Genomic DNA, 12,670 nt, shown 5'->3' with positions numbered 1-12,670 from the left:
ACACCCACTGTAGCTGGTGTACCTGATATGGGGCTCTGGGTACCTTTCAAAAGTGAGCTTTTCTCTGTCCCCCTCTCCCCCCCATTGAAAAAGTGATTTGCATTTAAAAAAATATATTTTTTTGATTTTTTTTACAGAGAGGAAGGGAGAGGAATAGAGAGTTAAAAACATCAATGAGAGAGAATCATCAATCAGCTGCCTCTTGCAAACCCCCTACTGGGGATGTGCCCGCAATGAAGGTACCTTTTAGTCCACAGGCCAACGCTGTATCCACTGAGCCAAACCGGTTTTGGCAATTTGCATTTTTAAAAATATATTGGAATACAATAATAAGCAAGTACCTTACACTTTCTAAGAAATGCTTCCAAAGTACATTTCCAATCTGCCACTGGCCACATGCAGAACACTGGAACTGTGGTCAGTCCAGATTGAGATGTACAGCAAGTACAGAATGCATGCTGAATTTTACAGACTTTGCACAGAAAAAAAGTAAAACATCTTAATATTTTTAATATTGACCACATTTGAAATAATATTTTAGAAATATTTTGTTACAATGTATTAGTAATCTTAATTTTACTTTTTATTAATATGGCTTCTAGAAAAGTTAAAATTCCATATGTGGCTTGCATCATATTTTTATTGGATACCATTGTTGTAGGTATTACCCAGAACCTTCTGTGTTAGGGACGCCTGCATGTTTTTGCTTATGTCAGCCATACTGCTTCAGGGCACAGGGAGGATTAGAACTGCCTTCAAAGACTATTTAATGCATCAAAGAAAATATTTACTGCCCATCTCATATGTAGAACAACATCCTGTCCTCAGGAAGAAATTCTAGCTCTTTAATGCTGAGCTCCCTTCTTGGTCTGATGGCCTCCCCTCCTCCTCCAGTGAATCCCTGCTGTCTGGACCTTCCCACTCCTCCATGAATTCTCTCATTTTGGACCTTTGCACAAACTTTCATTTGTGTGGGAACTCCTTTGATACCTTCTTGGTGGGTAACTTCCCTTCATCCTTGAGGCCTCAGCTTAAGTATCAGTTTCTTCAGGAGGCTTTCCACCCAAGCCTTGGAGGGTGCCTGGGTGTGGGGCACCACTTGTGTGCTCTGAGTTCTGTGCCTCTCTCCTGTCACAACACAGCTCTTGGCCTTTGTTCTTTGGTTCTTCTCTTTGTGTATGCTTCTTTAGAGGAGAGAGGCCATGTCATGTTTTACCATTGTATTCCTACCATTATATTGAAAATGTTAAGTAGTTAAAATACTTGTGAAATAAATGAATACATAGTAGCCTATCTAATAAAGAGGGAATATGCTAATTGACCCTCACACCATTGCAAAAGATGGGGGCACCCACAGCCAATTAGGAAGGGACATATTAATTGATTTCCCTCTCTCAAAGATGGTGGTGTCCACAGCCAATAAGGAGGGAATATGCTAATTGAGTGCCCCACCCTCAAAGATGGCAGCTCCTGCAGCCAATAAGAAAGTAATATGCTAATTGACTGCCATACCCGTAAAGATGGCAGCAACCACAAGATGGTGGTGTCCAGTCCCCTCAGTCCCCCAGCCCCCCAGAGCTGGCACGAGGTGCAGGCAAGCCTCGGATAGTTTCTACCCAGCCACCCAGGGCCAGCTCGAGGTGCAGGCAAGCCTTTGATGGCAGTTGTGCCAGCTGCCCAGGGCTGCCTGAGGCGCAGGTAACCATGCTCCCATTTGACTTACTTTTTCTAAACTCCTTGCTCCAGCCCATCTACACTAATAAAAGAGAAAAATGTTAATTGACGGTACCTTCTCAGTGCTCACCCCAGAAATATATTCATCTGAATAAAAACATGCTGAGCCTGGCTGGCGTGGCTCAGTGGTTGAGCGTCGACCTATGAACCAGGAGGTCATGGTTCGATTCTCAGCCATGGCACATGCCCAGTTGCAGTTTGATCCCAGTGTAGGGTGTACAGGAGGCAGCCAATCAATGATTCTTTATCATCATTGATGTTTCTATCTCCCCCTTCCTTTCTGAAGTCAATAAATATATATTGAAAAAAACCACACATGCTCAGGTTATTACTCATCTTCTGAGTAATTACAGTGACCAATTTTTCTCTTTTATCCAGGCCATTTCCCACCATTCTGCTTATGTGCCTTAATTCTACTTTCTCTGAAGAAGGACAATATGATATTTTGATAAAGTTATTAAACCTTGTGATAATACTAGAAAGTTTTTTCAATTACCTTAAAAATTTTTTTTGTATGAAGTTTCTTTTCAATGAAATAATTTTCAGTGAATGCTTGTCATCTTGAAGTGGCCAAAGTATTTCTTTATAGATGATCCTATGTTGTAGAAGAAAAATGAATTAAGTTAAATGAACATCAGAGTGTTTTTATTGGAGAAGTATGTATGGTAGCAGTGTAAATACTTTTAAAATTCATCTTGTAAAATCGTGCAATATTTTAACATGTTCATTTGTTGTTTTTCTATACTGGTCTTGGCTGTCAATATTAGTGATTGTTGATTTGGTGTGAACTCCTGTGGAAAACTTACAAACTCTTGAGATTGTTGGACATAAAGTATTTTTAATAATTAGTTTATTTTCTCTCCCCTCTTCCTCATGGAAGCAGATGCTCAAATCAGCTCAGTGAATTACTAAAGTTAACAATTGACCATTTTAGCCAGGAAATCATAGACAGGATTTTTTTTAAACCTTCACACTATTGACATCTTGGCCAGGTAGTTATTTGTTGTGGACCACTGGCCTTATCCTCCACATTGTAAGGTGTTTAGCAGCATCCCTGGGTTTTATCTCTTACATCAAACATGTCAAACTCATGGCCCACAGGCCACATGGCCTCATTTAAACAGAAGGCACGTGGCCTGCTGGCCACAAGTTTGACATGCTTGTCCCAGATAGAATTTGTAATAAGATGTCTCCAAATGTTGCCGAGTGTCCTGAGGGGCCCACACTGACACTGGTTGATGACCGCCGGTCTGAGGAGAGGGATGTGAACAGACATAACATCAGAAAGCACATTGTCTGGCAGGGAAAGGATAAGTTTGGTCGAGGTTGTCACCTTCTTAACCAGCTCTTCTCAAACCCCACTGTGCACACACCTTACTTGGGGATCTCCTGGAAATGAACACTCAGATCCCATAGGTCTATAGTTGGGTGTGATGTTGGCCCAACGACCACATGTTTTGTGTGTGTTTTTCAGACCCTGTACACAGGGGACATTTAATAAATATTTGGTGAGTTCAGTAAAAAAACAACAACAAAAAACACCTTGTTTTTCTTTTCTGTAGTTAAGACTCCAGATAGGAATCAATTACAATGTAGGCAGCCCTGAAATCTAGGATCTTCCTTAGTCTGTTCATTCAGATTTCATCATTAGTAACTCATTTGCATGGTCTCCTGGAAATGTAATTATGCATTTTATAGACATCTATTTGAGAATAACTGATAAAGAAAATTTAATTTCCTGTAATATTCCTGAAAGGTCATGAAGTTCTCTTTAGGAAAAAAAAGGGATGATGTTCCTTGTGGAGCAACATTACATGTGTTCCTCAGTGGTGCTGAGCATGGTCTGGTCAGGATGAGGTGTTCTATCCTCATGGCAGCGCTTAGTCCTGGGAGGAAGGGGGAGAAGGTTGGTGTAGGTTGGTTGGGCTTTTGCTATATTTCTGGTATTTCACCTCTTAAATTTGGAAACCATCATGGCTAAATATATTATCAGTTAACACTGGGTGTTTTGGTACATTGGTTTTACAAACATTAGTTTCTGCACTTTTATTTTTTATATTTGAAATATTTCATAATTAGAAAGAAATGTATGTGGAGAATGAATTGCTTTTAAGTCATCCTTTACTCAGTGCCCACCTCTGATGAGCATCTATCTTCCTGTCTTTTGTTCCATTCTTAAGAAGTGACAGTCTGGTTTCTTCTCCTACCTCTTGCCATTCCAAGTCCAAGCATAAAAAGCTTTAACTGATGGCCCTGATCTTTTTGTACTTGTCTCCAGATGAATCTTATAACGCTAGAAAATAGTAGAGGTGTGTGTAATCATTGTGTATATTGCTGAATGCACTAAAGCCATTTTCTTATCACTGCTGGTTTTATCTCCCTTGTTCTAATTGTATTCTCTTTACTTCCCTTTTTTGTGCTAGTATATGATGGTTTCCAGAATAGTTGGAATGATTAGAATGAAGGGATTTCTGTATGAACTGCATTGTCAGTTTTGACATATTTAATATCTTAGTATTAAATGTTATATATATATATATATATATATATATATATATATAAAATTGTCTAAAGCAGTGGGCAAGCCCCCACCGCACCAGTGTCTGTGTCCATTGGTTATGGTAATATGCATGCTTACAAGTTCTTTGGCTGCTCTCTAACCCCTCCTCCCCTACCATTTGTCTCTGGATCTATTATTGTTCATCAAATTATGTTAATCATTATATCCTACATATGAGTGAGATCATGTCATAAATATCTTACATTTTATCTTTAAAAATCTTTTACACTATTCAATTGTTTTAATTTTAAGTATGTCATCATCCTCCTGGCCTTTCTTATTCCAAGGTCATTGGATATTTTAGAATTTCTTATGTCTTGATTCTTGGTCTTGCCTCTCTCCCCAGTGTCCTTGTGGGTTGATAAATAATGTTCTTTGCCTCTAGGTCCATGACCTCTGTTAAGAGGAAGTCATTACAAGCATGCCAGTTTATTTCATGGAAGTCACTATATTTTTCTTTGTAACTGACAGTTCCTCTGGCTTCTTTTTTTTAAAATATATTTTATTGATTTTATACAGAGAGGAAGGGAGAGAGATAGAGAGTTAGAAACATCGATGAGAGAGAGTCATCAATCAGCTGCCTCTTGCACACCCCCTACTGGGGATATGCCCGCAACCAAGGTACATGCCCTTGACCGGAATCGAACCCGGGTCCCTTCAGTCCCCAAGCCGACGCTCTATCCATTGAGCCAAACCGGTCCCGGCTCCTCTGGCTTCTTATAAAGCTGTTTCCACTTGCTCCTTACTAGTTTCTCACAGTGGCTGTCTGGCTCTTTCTGCTCTCCTCATGGCTTCTGGTCTCCACTACCTCTAGCTCAGCCGGGGAAACTCACTCTCCTTCACTTGAAAGAATAAACCTATTATTCCTTCATTTCCCTGAATATTGAATGTTTGACACTCACAGTTTCCATAGGGACGTCACTTATAATTTATCCTTCATTTCCCAGTTATTTTTCCTGACCTCTCTGTAGCACTTGATGGTATTGATTTCCCCTTGTTGAACTCTTGTGTTCTTAAGATGCATTGTAACCTTTGGCTTTTGCATGTTCGCAATTTTCTTCCTTTGCCAGGACCTTCTGTTCATTTGCTTATCAGAACATGTTTGCCAGGCACTGTGGAAATCCATTGGCCAAGCGACCTCTCAGGAAGGTCACAGTCTAGGAGGAGGCTGAATGAAGTGGCACTCTGGCTGCAGCAGGGGCTGCAGCCAGAGTGCCACTTCATGGGAGGTGGCAGCACAGAAGCAGAAGGGGCACAGCAATAGCACCAGCCAGCTTCAGAAATGGTGAGAGCACGTGACAATGAGTGTGGACAGTGTGCTCCCTCCATTTAGTCAGGCAAAGTGGGAAAAATGGGGAGTTTTGGGCAGAGAGAACCACTAGGTACATTCACCAAGACACTTGAGGTGATGGCATAGCAGGGGGACATGGACTGCCCAAACTTTGGGTTAATATAGTAGAGTCTTGCCAGTGAGTTTTTATTTCCTCTATCATGCAAATGAGCACACTGATGCTTAGAATGCCAAGTAACTTACCCAAAGCAAATTGGGCAGTTAAAACATGACTAGACAAGCTTCAAACTCAGGTCTGTTCAGCTCTAGGCCAGAGGGGTTGTGTGGGCAGCATATTTTGTGCTTGTTGATGAGTCTGAGCTTGTACACAGGCCCTTCAGCAGTCTTCTGCAGTCTTGCCTTTAGGAGTCACTTAGACCCTATTTTTTTTTAAAGAGAAGATGCAAGTGTGCGCGGGAGTTTGTGAGTGTGTGGGAGTTTGTGAATGTGTGTGACCTGCTTTTGATCAGGGTTCTCAGTGGCTACAGGAGTGGATTCCTTCCTTCGCTCCAGTTAGTCTCCAGGTGCCACATCGTGGAGAACCTCCCTTTTATTTGCCATTTTCTGAAAGTAGAAATGTGATTCTGACTTTTGATTTTGACTCAGCTTTCTATGTCCTGCATTGATGTTCATAGTGGAGTTGAGAACAAATGACATTAACCTGTAGGGGTGGAGCCTGCAGCTGGAACCCAGAGCTGCTGCAGGGGGTTGGGTGCATGTACACTGGTTCCCTGGGCCCTGGAGTGGGACTGTCTCTGCTTGCTGCTGCTGCTCACTTTCGTGAATTAATTCTCAATCAGATCTGACTTGATTTTCCTGACTCCTAGCCACCTTGGCCCATTAATTTCCCCTTCAGTTAGAGTCTAGGTCGGTGACAAACATGCTTGAATTTAACTTAAAATTGGATGAATGATATTGTCACATACTTTGAGAAACTGTGCTAATTCTTATATTAGAAGTATCTCCATGTGTTTGTTAAACTGAATTGCAGCACCTAGGAGATTCCTCTTTACCAAAGCATAAGATTGACTTTATTTTGACTGCCAGATCCTTCCTGGGCCCTCCTATTCAGACTCTAAAACTCACAAAGGTCAAAAGCCTGAGTTGTTGCTACAATCAGAGCCATTTTTTGATTATGCGTGATAATGGGCAGAATAATGGTTAATGGCTAAAAGCTGATAATGCCCAAACTGAGTCTTAACTTTTAATTCCAACCCCTTCCCCTAAAACACTTTTAGAATTCGAAGCAAGGCATAAGACCAGCACATTTAAGAACTTGGATCCATCTCATTTCTTGTGATTGTACAGGTGCATCATGGGAGCTCCTGGAAGAGGGCAAGGTGTGGCGCAGGTACCAAATTTTTAGGGCCATGAAAATGGCCCCCCATCACCAGCCTCCGTACCATCTGGAGTGTTAGGATCGTTTTGTGTACAATTTTTGGTATAGCCCAGGGTTTCACAACCTTGGCATTGTTGACATTTTTTTGTTCAGTTCTTTGTGAGCAAACTGTCCTGTGCATTGGTTAGCTGCATCCCGGCTTTGTCCATTAGGTGGCAGCAGAACCCTGTGATCCGAATCAAAGAACTCTCCAGACAATTCGAAATGTTCGCAAGTTGAGATCTATTGGAACTTAATGGTAGGTGGATTTGATATCATTTTGATATAGGAAGAGAGTTTAGTCAGCTCTTTTGTTGGTGCTAAAACTTAACTGGATATTGAATAACTTATCAACAGTGAGTAATTCTTATGTTTTGGCTTTGCAATGTGAAGTAAGCTTTCTTGACTGCTGATTGGAGTAATGGGCAGCCAGTGCACGATAATGTTGCTTGCAGTGAACCTTGGATAGACTGTGGCTCAGTTTCTTACTACCTGTGATACCAGGATGGTTACTGTGTCTGTGCTTCAGTTTTACTTCTCTAAAATGAGGGGATAGTGCTTGCTATGTCACAGGGCTCTGCTCCTATAAGAATCACATCCCTGGTGCCTGTCAGTGTATACTCAGAGTAACACTGGGGGTTGAGTGAGTGGCTCAGATAGCAACAGAATGATCAGATGTTTCTGGGACTCTCAGTCTGCCATACTTCCCTGGGGCCAATAATAACTCTATTATAAGAACCCGTTGGCCATGATGGTGTGATGGTATCACAACAAAAGATTGGTTACCAGGAGGCTGTGTGTGCAACGAGGCACATGTGCAGATGGGCAGGGACCTGACCCTGGGTCCCATGTCCCACCCAGCACGGTGGGGGTCAGTCTGGGTGCTGCCAGCATGGTGGGTCTGGGTCTCATTTGATATAGTGGGCTAGGCCTCTAGTCTACACTAATAAAAAAGAAACATGCATATTGACAATCACTCCACTATGCCCACCAGCCAATTAGGAGGGAATATGCAAATTAGAAGGACAAAGATGGCAGCCACCCAGTTGCTCCAGGCATGGAGTAGCCAGGTGGGGCAGGACGCCTGCTATGAGAGGGAGTGCCAGGGTAGCAGGTGGGGGCGCGAAGTTATCTACAGAAGTAGCATTCCAGCTGCATCGAAGATGAAGACTCCTGCTGGAGTGAAGACCTGGGGCCTGGGTACCGGAGGAAAACCAGTGCTGGAAGCCAAGGGAAGAAAGGCCTATTGCCTGAATCTCTACGTGCAGCAGGCCTCTAGTAAATAATATAAATATCTAGGACTTTGAGGTGGGAGTGGCAATATAGCAGAGAAGTGATTTCTACACACTTTAAACCTAAATTATTTTGTTCACAGTCCCCTAGTTGTCCACATTGATTTGCACTGTGATTCAGGGCTGCAGAGCCTGAGTCTCTTCCCGCCTTTAAACCTCCTTGGGCTGTCTGACTCACATGAGGGAGGTGAGGGGGCTGTGCTTCTTATGGTCCCTCTGTTCTGGGTCCTCTCAGCTGTCGGGAGTACGTGTGAAGTCCAGAGGACTTTATGCTCATATTCATCAATTCCATACAAGCCTGTGCCTTTGGTGAGAGGGGTGTAGATCTATGAAAATTTCAACTTCAGAGCTTTGGGAACTGATTCCTTGGTCTGGAATTAGATTGAGCCCTTGAATTGCTGACTTTTTCCAGCCTGTTCTTTCTCAGCACTTGTTTGGAATACGTGGTTCTATTCCCTGGGGCCAAGCAAGGAAATGAGTCTCTGACCTCTTTTTGCCTCACTGGGATGGTGTTTGCATTTCCCATTTGAGCATGCAGTACTCAGCTCTCCAGATCTTGGGGCTCAGAGCATTAATGCATGTCCATTTGCTGTGGGGGTGGGAAAGATTTTCATTTCTGAGAAACCAACAGCTTTAACTACTTAGCTAAATATCAACCACCTGTATGTTTGTTCTAGATTCAGGCTTATGTAGCCAAAGGAAAGTAATATAAGTATGTAAGATTTGAGGTGAGAATGGGAATATAGCAGATAAGTGATTCCCACACACTTTAAACCTAAATTATTTTGTATTTTCTACCTGTTGGAGGACTCAGTAACCTTTTATTTTAATAAAGTATAGTGATTATAACTTATAAATTGGGCAGTTCTTTAAATGAATTTTTATTTTGTTAGACACAGTATGTGACAACAAAGCAAGTGTATTCATTTTAAAATGAGTAGGACTTAAATTCAAAAGATGTGCTTTTGTGCAGCCTAAAAGTGGTGCTCGGATTGCATGTAAAATGAAGGAGCTGTGCTTTTTATGAATCGGAGCCCACAAGTTGGGTTGAATGTACATTTCTTTTTCTTTTTCTTTCTTTTTTTTTTTCTTTTTAGATAATTCCATTTGACATGGTCACTTGCAGATTCTTTTCAATAAATACAGTCGACCCTTTGTATCTGAAGGTATCACATGCCTGGATTCAATCATCCACCATGTACAACAATAATTTCATATTCACGACATGGTTTTCCAGCCACGGATTGATTGAAACACAGTTTTTGATCTGTAGTTGGCTGAACTGCAGAGTAAGGGACCAGCTATAGCTGTTAGGGAGCCAGGAGTCATTTACAGGTTGTCACCTGCATGGGGGCTGGCACTCCTAATGCCCACGTTGTTCCAGGGTCAGCTGTGTTTCGCTTTTTCAAAGGATTTCAATGTCAGTCAAGCACCTTGTAATAGCTCTTCCAAGGGAGCTGTTAGATGCCATTTCATTATTGCTTCAGGTGCAATATCTGTTTGTCAGTGTCTGAGAGTAACCAGCACTCCTGTCCGCTGGCTCGGGCACTGCAGTGCTGTGCTCATCGCTGCCTCCGACCAGGACCAGTTTTGTTTCACTCCATACTTTTTTTTTTTTTTTTTTTTTTTTTTTTTTTTTTTTTTTTTTTTTTTTTTTTTTTTTTTTTTTTTTTTTTTTTTTTTTTTTTTTTTTTTTTTTTTTTTTTTTTTTAATATAGCCTACACCAGCTTTCTTCTCATCTTTTTCCTTCCATTATTACTTTTTTTTTTTTTTTTTTTTTTTTGTATTTTCAGTGTCTCTCTCTGTCCAGTGGCTATTTGTCTTCCAGGTGTAACCTGCACAGTCCTTAATAAAACATTAGAAACCTGTAGTCTACAAGTCATGGCATGTCAGCATTTATAAATTTCTCAAACCATTTCCATCCTTAAAATAATAAAAGTAAGAACCCTCTGTAGGTGGAGAAGTGATCCCCCGTCTCATTTTGCTCATTCTGTTTCTAAGTATCACTTCCCATTAAAAGGAACCAGGGTTTCCATGGAGAAATAACTAATCTGAAATCAGGCTGAGGAAAATATAAGGTGATGTGAGATACCTTGTGAGCAAAAGCAAGGAAGTGCTGCAAACCAATGGGGCAATATAAAAAAAGGACTTTTGGCACTTCTAACCTGACAATTTGGATATCCACAAGAGTTATACAATAGTAATAGATGGAAATGCTTTGAAAAACAAATCAAATTCAAAAAGTTGATAGTGATACTAAAAACATGCGTTTAAAAACAGGAGGGGAAGAAGCAGAGGGGAGGACGTTCTTTACAGAATGCCAGCTGGGAAGCACAGGAAGATGACAGAATTATAGTCACCTTTTCTTTTTCTTTTCTTTTTTTGTTTAGAGAGAGAGGAGAGAGAGAGAGAGAAAGAGAAAGAGAGAGAGAGGAGAGTCAACATTGTCTGCAACTTATTTTCAAAATGGTTCAGTAAAAGAAAGTATATGTACTTGTGTAGACATGTATTTCTTTGCTGATATGTTTCAGTATTATGCATACATATGTGTACATAAGGGTATATGTGTGTGATGTGTATATGCATTAGTTTTGAGGGAGGGTTCCAAATGCATAGCTTTCACTCAGAGTTCTGAGCTGCCCTTCTTTTCTTAATCACCTCTGATGTCCTTAAGTAGGTATTTCCTATTCTATTTTTGGCCATTACTCTTTTTTTCTATTTTTCTAAATAACGTCTGTTTGTGTAGAACATTGTTCAAACCATCATGTATAAAACTCCTTTCATCTGTCAAGTATTCCCTTGATACCTGTTATCAGGCAGCCTTCTTGCAGCTTAGAGGCTCTGGCTTCTGGCTTCCAACAGCCTCATCTCCTTCCTCCCCACCTTGTACCCCCATTTGTGAGTTGGGTCACTCACACTTGGGATTGGAGGAGCCAGGTTGCTTCACCTCCACAGGGAAGGGCTCCCACTCAGCCAGGTTTGTATTGTCTCACTTTGAGCTGCCCTGTGTCCTCTTCCTTTCTTTACATTTCATGAACTGCTATCCATGGGAACTTGGCCTTGTGCTGGGCACAGACAATGCTAATTGCTATCTAAAATCCTCTTTAGAAAAAAATATTTTATTGACTTTTTACAGAGAGGAAGAGAGAGGGATAGAGAGTTAGAAACATCAATGAGAGAGAATCATCCATCAGCCGCTCCCTGCACACCCTTCACTGGGAATGCACCTGCAACCAAGGTACATGCCCCTAACCGGAATCGAACCTGGGGCCCTTCAGTCCACAGGCCAAAGCTCTATCCACTGAGCCAGACCTGTTTTGGCTAAAATCCTCTTTCTAACGGAAAATTTGATACTTTGAAAATAATTTATGTAGCATAAGCTGAAGCACAACAACAACAAAAAATGCAGTACCACTTTGGTCAGTGTGGCTCAGTTGCTTGGAGCATCATCCTGTACACCAAAAGGTTCAATTCCCAGCCAGGGCACATGCTCAGGTTGTGGGTTCTCTCTCTCTCTCTCAATTAAAAAAAAAAAAGAACTCAGCACTGATTTGAGAGCTAGAGCACTTCCCCACTGTCCTTCCATTTGTCTGTCTTCCTTTTAAAACAAATGACTAATTCATATGCATATAAACTCCATTGTCAACTCTTGTTGAATGTAGGCTGCCAGGAGTAGTCTTTTTTCCCTGCTTGGCATTAGGTTTCTAAAGTTTATTACTTTGTAAAAAGAATTGGAAATATTTGGAAGAGGTGAACATTCATTCATTCATCCTATAGCTGAGCATTTTGATCTAGGTATATGCCGTAGAAAACTCTTACATACATATCAATACTCACATACAAAGATGCTCATAGAAACACTGTAGTAGCAAAAATGTGGAAATAGCTCAAATTACTATTGACAGGAAAATGGGTAAAAAAAAACCCAAAACCCATTGTTTTGTGAAATTTTATTTAGCAGTGAAAATGAATGAACTACATAGCCGTGCACTTTTAAATCCTTGCGTAGTCTTATACCCATTTTATAGTTAGGGAAACTGAAGTCTAAAGAGCTTGAATACATTGTCCATTCAGTCACAACTATATGTATAGAACTTGAGTGCAGATTAGTTAGTGCCTTTGAGCCTTGATTATGAGAGAATTTTGTTTCTGGTCGAAAAGACTTGTACTTATTGATTGTCTCGTCTGCTGGAGAGAGGAGCGTTGTGTTTTCACCTAACCCAGCCAAAGGTTCACAGAAGGAGTCAGATAAAGTTCTGAGGAATGACCTGCCATTTCCTTATTTTACATATAAGGGAAGATGAAGGGTGCTTCCTGGTTTGTGCAAGTTTCTGAGTAGTGGTTTCTATAATTGGAACCCAGCTCATCCCAGCCC

The 12,670-nt window shown here is 41.1% G+C and overlaps 2 protein-coding genes across 5 annotated transcripts in view; one reads left to right on the top strand and one right to left on the bottom strand.

The window, feature by feature from the left end:
• Positions 1-12,670, top strand: part of MED12L (mediator complex subunit 12L) — a 353,473-nt gene that overhangs the window by 142,218 nt on the left and 198,585 nt on the right. The window lies entirely within an intron of this gene.
• P2RY14 (purinergic receptor P2Y14) overlaps positions 1-12,670 on the bottom strand; it is a 71,747-nt gene that overhangs the window by 2,257 nt on the left and 56,820 nt on the right. For all 3 annotated transcript variants that reach the window (XM_036443870.2, XM_045584087.1, XM_045584088.1), the window contains one exon: positions 2,231-2,329. The gene's annotated coding sequence lies outside the window, so the exon portion shown is untranslated. The remainder of the gene's footprint in view (positions 1-2,230; positions 2,330-12,670) is intronic.

Source organism: Pipistrellus kuhlii, unplaced genomic scaffold (assembly GCF_014108245.1).
Source record: "Pipistrellus kuhlii isolate mPipKuh1 unplaced genomic scaffold, mPipKuh1.p scaffold_m20_p_2, whole genome shotgun sequence".
In the NCBI taxonomy this organism is placed as follows: Eukaryota; Metazoa; Chordata; class Mammalia; order Chiroptera; family Vespertilionidae; genus Pipistrellus; species Pipistrellus kuhlii.
Note: the sequence above shows the minus strand (reverse complement) of the source record. Positions and strands in the feature narration are given on the sequence as shown.